General features: G+C 40.9%; 1 protein-coding gene across 1 annotated transcript in view; it reads left to right on the plus strand.

The window, feature by feature from the left end:
• The first annotated feature begins 2753 nt into the window (after window positions 1–2753).
• Window positions 2754–13663, plus strand: part of BET1 (Bet1 golgi vesicular membrane trafficking protein) — an 81990-nt gene continuing 71080 nt past the window's right edge. The window contains exons 1-2 of the mRNA XM_031454914.2: window positions 2754–2842; window positions 10751–10846. The gene's annotated coding sequence lies outside the window, so the exon portion shown is untranslated. The remainder of the gene's footprint in view (window positions 2843–10750; window positions 10847–13663) is intronic.

Below are 13663 nucleotides of genomic sequence, written 5' to 3' on the forward strand. Positions count from 1 at the left end.
ATATTGCCTTTAGAAATTATTAAACAAACTTCCCTTCCTCTTTCTTGCCCCTTCAAAGGGTTTTTTCCCCAAAACATCTATAAATGTATGCCACAAAATTGCGCACTTGCCTGTGTATTCCTTTGCCCTGTATGTATAAAATAAGAAAATTCACTGAAAGCACTTTGCAAATATAAAGCACTATGTTCCTATAAAACTGCCATAATAACATTAGGAGGGCTAGATGATTTCCCTACTGTAGTACAAGATACTGAAAAATAGGGTTTGTCTCCTACTGTCTTGGTTCCTGGCACAGGCTGAGGCAAAGAGTAGGCACTTGCTGACCTGAGAATATTTTATCACCATTTGTAAGTCCACAATTACAGTCCCTCTCATTAAAATCTCTGCTATCCCTCTCATTCATATCTTATAAAACCAATTCCTACAACCATCATCTATAGTTTAAACACATTTGATAATGACTAGGAAGAAAATTGGGCATGCCTACATCAGAAACATGTGGCATCTGGCCTCTCCTCCTTTTTTTTCCTCCTCATAACAAAAATTGTATTTGACCTTGGGAGCTCTTTTCTATAAGCCTGAATGTGACTCCAAAATCCTTCTTAACAGCTACTCCAGGATTCCCTACCAGTCAGTCGGGGTCCCTAACAGTCAATTAAGACTCAGGGTGACATCTTTACCACCCTTTTCCGAGGTACTAACTCTGGGTTAGAGGTCCATTTGGGCTTCTAGGACTGACACTGCAGTAAACTTGTATGACCCTAGGCAAGTAATTAAACATATCAGAACCTCCGTTTTCTCACCTGCAATGTTAGTTATTTGAACCAGACGCTCTCAAGATACCTACTCCAGTTGGGAGACTTTGTAATTCAGTGAGTGGAAGCCAGCCAGTCACAATCTGGCCAGGCTCTCAGCAGTCATTAGAATCCAATAAAATATGCTTCTTTCCCATTCTACCAGAAAATGTTTGATATTGCTGCTAGACACTTCCATGAGCCTGTGTTTGCAAATTCTTGATGATTCTTTAATGTTTCTAGTCCTCTGTGAAGAGAGCAGTGGCACTGGTTATAACTAAGGTAAGAAAGCCTTGGCGGCACAGAGTATTTGGAAGGGGTGGTGGCATAACGCAATTTTAGCGCAGCCATTTTCTGGGTCCTGCTAGGCTGGCAGTTGGAGACAATCAATGTACCTATTTCTTAACTCTACTATACCAGCCACGCTCTGACTCTAAAGCAAAAACTTCACACCATGTTTCATTTTGAGAGGCTTTGCATAATGATGTTATATGTCTGAATCTGAAGGTTCTTAGTAAGTGTCCAATCAGCAAAGGATGCTGTGGCTGGTGAAACCCCCCAGCGAGTTAGCTGTCCTACCTTGTCCTCCTCTAGCCTTGAACTCCAGGGTGAGCTCAACTGGTACATAACCTCTGAAGCCCAGAAGCCACCTGTGCCTACTGGTGGCTTGATCATCAGCCCAGACAGACCTACCAGTAACTATGAAGTGAGGACTGTATGCTGTAGGGGACATGAGAGCACCCTGGAAACTGCAGAGCCAAAGCACAGCATCCTCAGTGATGAAAAGCAAAACATTGCATAAGTATGACTGAAGAATTGTTCATGTCCTGAAGGCGTATCCTGAGTGGTCAGATAGAAAGAAATGATAATATTTAGAGCTGTTGTGTAACGTCTTGACTAAAATGCAATGGAAATCACGTAGTGGTCGTCATCCATGATTAGTTGCTTCCACAGACACTCAGGAAACCAGGCTCATCTGAAGGAGACTCATTGAGTGTGCGCGTTCCCTTTCTGCTGCTGTTTCTCTTTCTCCATTTTCTCTCTGTCTCTCTGTCCCTGTCTCTGTCTCTCTTTCTCTCCCACACACATAATTTTGATCACTAAGTCCTCTCTGAGAACAGAGACAGAGTCCAGTTGTTTTCTATAGCTTTCCAAACTTTCTTTTACAGGGATGTTTACAATCTTAGAACAAAAAGAAAGTCTGTGACTCATTGTGAAGTTGACACTTTGTGACAAAGCTGTTTTTCCCTTTGTGCCGGTTTTACTAAGTCATACTTGTAACCTTGTGTTTTGTGGATAGAAAGCCAATTTGGTTTGTATTTTACTGGATCTTAATTTAATCATGTATTAACTAGGTGTGAGCTGTATACAAATCTTATCAAGTGACTTGGGTGCCTCCAAAGATGCCTAGGATGTGGGGGCATCTGAAAATTCACAAAGTGTCCTCCCACATGTGACAGAGCATTAAAAGAGGTTTCATCTTGCAGAAATCCAACACTACAAGAAAGTTAGAGGGAAATATGTGGACAGGCAGGAGACTTATTAAATCTGTTTATCACCGTCCTTCTAGCTTTCTGAGTTTGAACAAAGGATCTAAGTTGAAGGAAGCAACAAACACAGTGTTGACAAGTAGATGGATAATGGCTATCTTTTTGTTCCCTAAAATTGTTTTGGACTACATCGGCTATATTTTATATTTTCTGTGGAAAATAGAAAGTTTTTAAGTTCCTGTCTCCTCACATACTATAAGACATGACATTTTAAACTACCCGGACTTTCCAAAACAGTAAGTTCAAGTAAAGTATGATTTCATGGATGAAGGAGTCAGTGTCCTCTAGGAAGCTGTCCTCTGACCTCATTTGTTAATGAATGTGGTTCATCATGGTGACAGGAAGTTATCATAATTGGTAGGAAATAGCGAATCTATAAATATCTGTGCAAGTTTTTTTTTTTCTTCAGTTCCAGGTAGACTGAGCCATGATCTTCTGTGAAATCCATAAGAAACACGTCTGAAAAATCACTAGTACTGGAATGATGCCTCGGACATGGTAAGCTCTTGATCAATATTTATTCTTGAATGAAAATTAAACATTTTCAAATGGAAAGCCATAGATCTTCTACATTATCCTGAAATTCTCAGCGTTACCCTGAAAGCCAAAGAGGACCCACCTACATTTTTGGCATTCAAATCACTATTCACAAACACAGAGGGCGCCCAGAAGGTCTGGAGACCCCCTGCTGTGCCGGGCTGACCTTTTCCTTGCTGGAAATGAAGGGGGGACTTGGGAAGTCTGGGGCTGACACCTGGGCAGTGTGTGAGCAGTACTTCTTTACAAACCATTACAGAAGAATGTCAGTGTTTCAACCACTTATAAGGCCATGTACACTGCGTCCCATCTGTCCTGGGCCCATTTAAAGAGAGGAGGGGTCATAGCAGCAGTGACAGCAGTCCTCATCCCTTTAGGGCATAAAACGAACCGTAGAAAACGAGCAGGACGTGAAGCCCCTCGTTCCCGGTCCTCAGCATCTTGTTTTCTTTCTCCAGCTTCTCAGGGAAGAGGACCGGGAAAGTGTTCCTGGCTTGGGAGGTTTACGATAGGGTGCTGACCACGGAGCTGCCCTCTGAGGGATGTGCTGATGCTTTGTCTGCAAGCGCTCAGTGACAGTAGCCAGTGCTGATGAGAATAAACAGTGACAGCAGTTGGCCTTGGAAAAGAGACCAGGGTGCAGTGCCGGTGTCTGAGCAGTTAGACTGATTCAGTCACAACTGCTGCCACATTTGATTTGGAAAAGGAGCCAAGAAAAGTATGGGCAGGCTAGAACCTGAATGTAAATGTTGATCTAATCTACTCATTTATGATAGGATCCCCATGCAGCTGAGGAACATTTCTCCATCATAACTAAGCCACGTGGATAATAACATCTAACATGGAGTCTCCTATTTACAAGGAAGTGTTACCTTTACAACACAGCAAGTTCAATATTATTTTATATCTAAACTATTAGGACATGGATACTCAGACCTTGTGGTCATGCAATTAACCAAGGCTTCTGGTAATTCCAATATGCTTTTTCTATGTACTACACTCTCTTTTCAACCTTCAACCTTTCTTCTCTCTTGGTTCGATGGCTTGTCGTTTTTCTAAATAAAAATAGTAGCAGAACCTCACCATTTGTAATTCTTGAAAACCTCTTGGAAGAATGTTAAATCTAAATTACTTATAATCTGAGTGAAATATGGTTATCTTTGGGCTGGAGAAAAGAGAATGTGATATCTTTACCTTTCAAGAAAAGGTTAAGTACTATTTATGTAGAAATGAATTTTTATAGGAAAGAGACCCACAATCATGTTTGGAGGACAAGGTAGATATATCAAAAATAATTTATTTCTTTATTCTCCATTGTACAAAGAAATGTTAACTAAAGTCCTTGGCAATTCTTTTCCTGCTGTCAGTGAACTTGCAGATACATCCACTGAGGAATTAAGAAATTCAAATAACACTAAGTTTTTATAGCCTGAGCTCAGTTACCATGAATGAATATGAACTTATTGTAGGTTCTCTTTGGGAGGACTGGAACTTGTTTGTTATGCTGAAAAGGTCAGTAGGAAATTGGGGGACCCAGGTGCAGGGATTAATGCTGTCAGTAAAGGGCTGTGTCTCTGTCTTTCTCACTAACTTCCTCTCTGTAGTTGTCACTTGCGGCTAGCTCTGTTCTGAACTGGGTCAGAGGTCACCTATGTGGGTGGAACCAAGCCACCCTGCTTTGGAAACCAGTCTCAGAAGTGGTTGCCTCTCTTGTCTCATAGTGGTTCTCAGTCCAAGGCCCTTGACCAGTACTAAGGCTTATTCCTGCATGCTTGTTTGCTGAACTCTGTGCTTCATGCGTAACGGTTTGCAGGGCCCTCTGGCCCTACTACAAAGCTGCCTTGTATGCTGGCATATCAGCGCGTATCAGTGAGAAGCTGAAAATCCGACAAGAGACCCCGAGGGGTCCATCTCTAGCTCAGGAGTTCTCAGAGGCACAAAAGGGCACTTCATGTTTATTTTCTTGCACAGGACTTCTGGCTGTCATCGCCATCCACTAGTTTTTCTTGTTTCTGTACACAGGAAAAGGGGAGTTTTTACTTGGTGAAGTCTATAACATTGAAAAGTTGACAGAGAGCGCAGATCCACCTGACAGTGAGTCAATGACGACTATTAGGGCACCCAGCTGTCTTATCTGACTTGCGACGGGAGTGAGAACACTTGACTCCTTGAACGCAGCAGTCACTGTCAGCAGATTACCTCCAGCTCTAAAAACAGACATCAGGGACCACAAAGGTTTCCTAACGTGTAAAACGCAGATCTCTCTATGCCTCCTCCTGATTTTTTATCCAGTTGCAAGGTGATTTTGATGACCTCAGAGCACTGACCATGATAGATAGTCAAACTGTTAGGAAAAAATCATCAATGACAGGTTATGAAAAACACCCTAAGATATTTTGGAGATGTAGCAAAAGAAACATTCTAGTAAAAGTCCCTGAAATCTCCAAGCACAGTAATTATATGTAAGATAAACGGGGCAAAAGCAAGAAACTGTGTCACGATCTCTGACTGAAGAATGAATGACCAGTATGTGGTGGGCTAATTAATGCCCCCCTAACCACCGCCAAAGTTATCTACATCCTAAAACCTGAAATCTGTGAATGTTATCTTTTTGATAAAAAAGAACTTTGAAGATGTAGTTAAGGATCTTGAAATGGCAAGTTATCTCGCCTTATCCATGTGGGTTCTAAATGCAATCACATGTGTAATATAATGAGAGGGAGGCAGAGGAGAAGATGTTACCACAGAGGAAGAGAGGAGAGTGATGTGGCCACGAGCCAGGGAATACCAGTGGTCATCAAAAGCTGGAAGAGACAAGGACCAGGTTCTCCCCTAGAGCATCTAGGGGGTCTCCCAGCATCTTGATTTCAGCCCAGCAATCCCAATTTCAAATGTCTGTTCTCTAGAACCATGAGAGAATACATCTCTGTTGTTATAAGCCATCAAGTTTGTGATAATTTTTTATAGGAAACTAATACTCCATCCATGGGTCAGACAAAAGATGTTTTACTGCAATATGCTCAGTAGGCATTTATTTTAGATTAGTGACACTCTTCAAAGGAAGCTTCAGTTCTTGAGGAGAATTTTGAGAATGGATTTCTATCTTGGGTCTCTCTGTTCCTTCCAGTTCTCTAATTTAAAAAAAATGCAGATTTCTAACTTGGCTTAGCAGCTGTGGCTGCTGACATGGAAGGTTTCGGCAGCAGCACAGGAGAGAGAGAACAAGAGTCGTGGGTCGTGAGCCTGCATGGAGGTCAAGTCAGATAAGGCCAGACAAATGTCTGGCTGAGAGTTAGGAAAGCCGAACTGTACTGTGGATTTCCAGTGATTGTCTCTGTCTTCCCAAGCAAGTGACTTTATTTCTCTAGGTCTCAGTTTCCTCATCTGTGAAATGAGAGAGTCAATTAGACATACTTCCCAATTCCTTGAAGTCCTAACATTCTGTGACTTTATCATATGGCCCAGAGTTGGAATAAAAATTTGTAACAAGCTCGGCCTTATGGATTGGAGAGTTAGAGTTTGTGGTCACCTATAGTGGTATCAGACATCTCACCACCCTCCTCACATACACATCACACATCACGCCCAGGAGAGGGTGTGTATGTGAAATATTCCTTTCTCCATTCAAAAGCTTCTGGATGAAATGATATAACACAGTAAGTGAATTTAGCAATCTTTATAGCTCTTCTTATTTGGTTATTGTCTGAGATACATTACACTGTTGTTATTTTATTTTTTTAACCTATATTATTTATTTCTTATCGTAGTAGAGTCAGTTTACAACGTTGTGTCAATTTCTGGTGTACAGCATAATGTTTCAGTCATACACATACAAGCATATATTCTGTATTACTTTATACATCTGTCTGTACCACTAAACAATAATCTTCTTGAGAGAAGGGACTGAATCTTATTCATCCCTGTATCCTCACGAGCTAGCTTAAATGCCTGGTAGAATGTAGGTGCTCAATAAATACTTGTTGGCTAGATGCCCAGCTGGCTCGCTGGCCTGTTCCCCACGTAAGAAGATCAGAGCTGACATATGCAATAGAATAGGAGAGAGGGTCCCAGATAGCGGGGGCATTCAAACAAAGGCCATTATCTGCTACCCATGGTGGACAGTGCAGTCCACAGATCTTCTCTCCCAGGCTTCTTTTCAAAGCTCAAAGCCTTTATCATGTTTTCTTTTGGGAGAGCATTGGGGATGCTTTATCAGAGGTTTGTCTTTTTAAAACATTATTTATCTCTCTAAAGCACCATTAAATTGTTAATTGAAATAAAAGAGACTTAATTTGTAACTGGGACTCAACGAAGTGGTAATTAGAAACAAATGCTGTATTGCGAGGGCAAGCGTTTCCTTATTATTCCCATGCCTATTGATTCTTTTTAAATTACTCTGTTCAGTTGAATTTCAGTAGATGAACCCCAGGTATTTTTCCACTGAAAAAATGACAGTGAAGAAAATTGCTGGGTAATGCAACATTAAGTAAAGAAATGAGTATTTGGTTGGGCTACTTTTCATGATTTTTCTTGCTGTTTTTTAAAGAATTATTCCAACTTGTGAGGAAGAAAATCTGCTGAGGTATACTATACTCCACCTTAAAAAAATTAGTCTATAGACACGACGTTATCAAGGGCAGGATTAAGCTTGATTTGTAACAGGCAACTCTTTAACACCCACGGGTTAAAAAATTCATTAGAAGGTCCTTAATTTATAGCATCTGTAGGAGAAGCACTGATATTAATAAATTAACAATACTTCACTCAGATAGGAGACTCCGTGTTTACTTGGAATCCCTTCCATTACTGTGAACCAGGACGTAAGATGTTTTATTTCTTTATATGCTGACCTGGGGAGCTGCTAGCAAGAGATATGGGATCCTTTCCACATCCTTCTCAGGGAAGTCATTCAAATCACAACTATAGTTTATAGTACAAGACCTTTGTTACTATAGTCTGATAAGCATCTATAGAATATGTACTCAAATAAATGAGTTATAGTCACCTGAGTTACGTAACTTCGCTGGACATCCTTTAATAAGTCAGACTTTTTTTCTTACAAACCAATTTTATATTGCTGTGAAATCTGGTCCCTGGGAGAGTTGGGTCCTTACTAACTGGTCTGTGGGTACAAGCAGATCAAGTCTAAACTACTCCTTCCTTCTCAGCTAGGGACCCCCATTCTTGTTATTAGATGTCTATAGGTGTCTTCCTCTGTGCCTCTGGTCCCAGCGCCGCTCTTCCCAAATCGTCCCCGCCATTCCCTGCTCTTCACTCTGCGGCTGCTTTCTTAATCTCTCTCATTATCTATATCTTAGGAAATGACATCTGTCTCTGACTGCATCAGCCAGGCCCAAAAGTATATTTCTGTTGGTCAGGCCCTGGCTTATTATTAAATGTTTATTCCCCAAATTCTGTACCATATTGTGAGCTATGAATAGTGAAAAAAATTTTCAAAACCCTTATAACGGGGTTGGGCTTCCTAAAATTTCAACCAGCTTTAGCAGAATATGAGTAGAGCTGTGTCCAGAAGAATAGGCAAAATGGCATGGAGCTCTTAAGTTCTCTTAGCCAGGTAACCATTTTTGGATGGTGTCTCAAAAGAGTTAAGAAATCTTGAGCAGAGTTCCCTGGGGAGTTCAGATCCCCCTGAGAAATGATCAGTTAACAATCACAGGATAATTTATGACATTAACATTTATTCATTCATCCCCTCATCAGCCACTCCAGACTTCAAAGCAAAACCAAAACCAACCAACTACCAGGCAAAGTTTCCCCAAATAGTACAGCAATGTTCTGTCTCTCCAGTTTTAGTTTCATGAGATGGAAAGGGTCATTGTAATGCTGACAAGGACACACCTTTCCTGGAGCAGACCAAGGAAACAAGATGGAAGAATATAGTGGTGCGGCTTTGGGAATTCAGAATTTGCCAAGATTCCTCACTTGCTTTCCTACTTACGTACTGTCCTGGAGTTCAGCCTCTTTACCTGGAGAGTAGAGGAGATTAATGATCACATCAGAGTTATCCCCTAATTTAGTTATAGGGAAAGAGCCACCAGACCTCTGGGCCCAGGGTCACTCACCAGTTTATGACACTGTGAGTTGGTCCCAGGATGTTAGAGCAAGACTAAAAGAAATGTCACTTATGCAATAGGACAAAAGTAGAATAAAGAGAGTAAGTCACAGTGGGGACAGGATGCTGTTGTAAAGAAGCAGGCAGGATGGAGCTCTGACCTTGACGAATGGGCTTCCCCTTGGATCTAAAATGGGAAGGCTTCCTCTTCCTCTAGGGAAAACCAAGAGTGTAAAGCAAATCCTTTGGTCTCCCTTCAGCTCCCTCCGTTCCTTGCATCCTTAAAGTGCGTACCTGGTCTTGCTTCTAAATTTCACAGTGTCCCAGATTCACCTGGGTGACTTCCTCTTTGACAGCTACCAAAGTTATCTCCCTTAATGCACATCAGCAATCTAAAAGCTATAAGCATTGCTTTAAAAAAAAAAAAAAAAACAGAGTATACAGTAACTGAATAATACAGCGAGACTTGAGAAAGTTTGATATCTAGGTCAATTCAAACACCCAACAAAAGGAGCAAGGACTTATTTTATTGGACCCACTTACCTCCAAATAGGTTTTGATTATGTTGATTATCAAGAGTGTGTGGCAGAGAAAAACACCCCCTGCTGTCTTCAGTCCTAGGTTCTTATTCTGGGTTGGCTACTAACAAGCTTTGTGACCCTAGGCAAGTCATTTAACCTCTCTGTGCCTTTTCTTTCTGTTTTCTTATCTGTAAAATATGGATAATCACGCTTGCCCTATGTTGATTTATACCACATACAGCTATGTCACTGAATAAATAAATAAAAAAGATGTACCGTAGCGAAATCATCCTAATCCAGCCCTCTTCCCTGTTTCTTTATATCCAGAGTAAAGTTACAGAGCCTTTAAATAACTAACCTGACACCATGAAAATCCCTCTAAACAACTGTCTCATTTAAGAAGAGGCCAAAATTAAAAGACAAATAAAAAGCTCTTTCTCTCAGGCATCACTTTCCATGGATGTGAGATAAACCTGGGACCCGGACAGCGGGTGATGTGTCTGTGGAGGGGGTGAAGAGTGGGAGTTTCACATAGGAAATGAAGAAAATGACTGTGATTTTAGTTGTCTGCAGAGTCAGTTCCTCCTCTTGGGGTCAGTAGTGGGAGCAGCAGGGAGTGAAATCTGAGATGGGTGCCTGGGACCTTGTGACTGGCAAGGGCTGTCTGACCAGCCACAGCTCTTTTGTATTTTACACATCCACTTTCACTGCAGAGATTGGAAAGTATTTATGCCCCTTCCCTGTATTATGTGCTAGACTTGGCAGAGGAAATGCCTGAATGCTCTCAATTTCTTAAAGGCTAAACAAAAGTAAAGGCAGAAAACTTGGCCAGTAAAAGCTCACAAAAGACAGGCTTGAGGTAGCACTGGAGAGCACAAATATGTGCATCTGATCCCTAGGTGCTCCAATTTCTCAGTACTCCACCTACATACAGTCTTGAGACACTTAGCCAAGGATAGGTATGATGCGCTAAATTGTTGAGTTGCATATAGATGCCTGTTCTAGGATTCAGCGAAAGTGGCAAAGTTTTCCCTTTTAGATCAAGAAAGTTGAATTAACGTGCTTGTTATGTCTCTAGGAAGGCTTGGGTCGGGATTTGAATGCAGCTCTGTCCAACTGGCAAAGCCAGTAAGTGTTTCACCTCCCCACCTTGAGATAAGAGCTCTGATTCACATCCCCAGCACTTATGTCAGTCTGAAAGGGTTTGAAGTGATTTAGAAGTGGCAGGAGCACCTCATTTCCCATTGTACTCACAAGCTTTCTCCTCACTCACAGATTGTGAAACCCTTCCTGTCCGTGTTACTGACACTCCTGCAACATACGGGTTCACTTGGCTTTCACAGAAGGAGCTCTGTCTGCATTTGTTGAATAGTAAGTGGAAATTTGTCATGGGGACTCTTGGAAAGTGAGTGTGGAAAATGTCAAGCAGGAAAATGTTGTCCTCTGAAAATGTTAAGCAATTTACAGAGTATGAATGTGCTTTCTTAGGGACTCCAGGGTCTTAAAAGCGGTTTAAATACTTGAACTCAACAAACATGCAGCAGCCTGTCCTGTGGGCTGATGATGTTAGTGCTTTACAGTCATCAGCCCTTTCTGTTCTTATGAGAGCCTGTGGGGTAGCTACTGTTGTTTTCTCTATTTTGCAAATGAGGGAATTGAGGGACATAGAGAGTACGTGATTTCTGTCCAAAGTCACAAACCTAATTCATGGAAAATCTAAGATTTAAACCCAGCTGCCTGCTCCAGAATCCACGCTCGAGCCTTCTGCTTTGCCACTTCTAGGAGACAGTTGATATACACATGATGCAAACAGAGATTCAGCAAGATGCCTAAGTATCATGAACCTGAATGTTTTCCCCTTGAATCTTTATCTTCTTATTAGTCAAGATGTAAAAATAACTCCAAAGCATTACTGTTAGAAGTCTGGCATTTAACATATTCTGATTTTAAAATAAATTGAAACTTAATTTTCAACTTGCGGGGGGTATGCAAGAAGACTCTGCCTCCATGTGTGTTTGTTGGGGCCAACCCTGCCTCTGTCCGTGCGCTGGGGACTGGAGACACTGCTCACTGTGTGTCCCCAGGAGCAGCACATTCTTGGAACATGATGAGTCCTCAGGGTTGGATGAATAAATGCCACACCTTATCCTTCTGCCCCATAATGCGAGGTTGACTCAAGTGCTGGGAGAGACAGCCTCATCCACCCTCTAGGGAGCCCTGAGATACATCCTTCCGTCTCCCTGGAGAGAATCTGTTCTCAGTTCCCTTGGGGCCTTTTCAGTTTCAACCCTGCTTCACTGCGCCCTTTCCTTTTGGGAGCTTTTGCCAATTCCCCCTCTGGTTTCACCATTGCCTTTATTGTCCTCTACTTTCTAATCATTTACTTAACATATATCTTATTTAACTTATATTTAGCTTATATTGATTTAGCAACTACTATGAACAGTTTTATTTTAACCCTCAGAGAATTACAGGAAACTCCTTAAGTCACCCCAGTTTATGTCATGCGCAAACAACTGTGCCAGCCAGGTGTTCCGTGAATGTGTATAGGAGCATCTGTTACGTTAGTCTCCTACGGCTGCTGTGACCTAGTGCCACCAACTCATTTATTCTCAGGCATCTCTAGAAGCCAGATGTCTGAGGTCAGTTTCACTGAGCTAAAATCAATGTGTAGGCAGGGCAGTTTCCTTCTGGAGGCTCTGAGGGGAAAATGTCTTTCCTTGGCTTTTCTGGCTTCTGGGTGGTACCTTCAATCCTTGACTGTGACTTCTTCCTTGCATTCCTCCAACTTCTTGCCCCACCATCACCTCTCCTACTTTCTCTTCGAGTCAAAGCTCCCTCTGCCTCCCTCGTTTAAGCACACTTAATGATTATGCTTAAAGTCCACCTGGATATTCCAGGATAACGTCTACATCTCAAGATCCTTAACTGCATCTGCAGAGTCCCTTTGTAAAGTATCATTCGCAGGTTCAGGATGCAGACATCTTTGGGGACATTATTTAGCCTACCATAGACGCTCAAATACACTTGTATTTCTATGACTCATATATCCATTTTCATGCTCAGGGGACAAACCAAAAACACAATATCCAATGGTATTGCACACTCAGAGAGGTCAGTAATCTGTTTTCTCCTTTTAGTAAAACCGGCAGTCTGAATGCAGTGAAGTACCATCATAGTTGTACTATGTAAGGAGCCATTTTTCCTTCAGGACCAGTCCAAAGAAAGTCACAAAATAACAGTGTGACCACAATTCTCTATTTTGACCAAACTTTTGGAATCACCTGAGCCATTATGAAACTTTAAAATTTCCTTCTGAGAAAAAAGGTCTCTTGACTTTTTGCTTATTTCTTAGAAAGTATGGCGGTTTTAAACATGTCCATAAATTTTAACACTCTTCCCAGTGAGAGTTTTTACATTTTTAAAAGGTTGTTAAAAAGAAGAAGAGGTGACAGAGACAGCACATAACCCACAAAGCCTAAAATATTTACTATCTCGTCCTTTACAGAAAATGTTTACCACCTGCATGAACATATAGGAATTGAGTAGATGTTTTATTGTCTTAGAAATGGTTTAAAAACTCCCAATACTTTTAAGATGAGGATTTGATGAAGCAAGTGGCCTGAAACCCAACAGACCTGATAAAGACAATTCATAAAAACCCATAAATAATATAAGTGCTTCTAATTGACATAACCAAGGTCAATTAAATTTAATGCCAAAGGACATTAAGGAGAGACATAATTGTTGAATATTAAAGAGTTGAAAGAAGAAACATTTATGATTCAGTGTTCATTTAATATAAAATTTATGGCATCCGTTTTAGAATAGAGTGATTTTCCATTCCCTAAGGGGTTTAGATATTTTTAACTTTTTCTTTAGTTTGTAGATACAATTTCTTATCTTAAGCTTAAATTCCTTTTCCATCTCTCCAAATTGAAGACCAATGAAAATATTAAGCATTAAAAATATTGATTATATGAGAGAAAAACCATTAGGTAAAATATTAATGGGAAGTAGATTAAAATGTTTGGGGCTGTGTTAAATATTTACTAGCTATAGCCTTCAATAAATTAACAGTATTGCCAAAGGTTTTATTGCCACTGCTGTTAAAAGCGAACACCAAAATAGCCATTGCATTGGATGCGAATAAATTAGCCTTTCAAATGAACATTATTCCTTTTAATG

This window comes from Camelus dromedarius, chromosome 7, assembly GCF_036321535.1.
Source record: "Camelus dromedarius isolate mCamDro1 chromosome 7, mCamDro1.pat, whole genome shotgun sequence".
Taxonomy (NCBI): Eukaryota; Metazoa; Chordata; class Mammalia; order Artiodactyla; family Camelidae; genus Camelus; species Camelus dromedarius.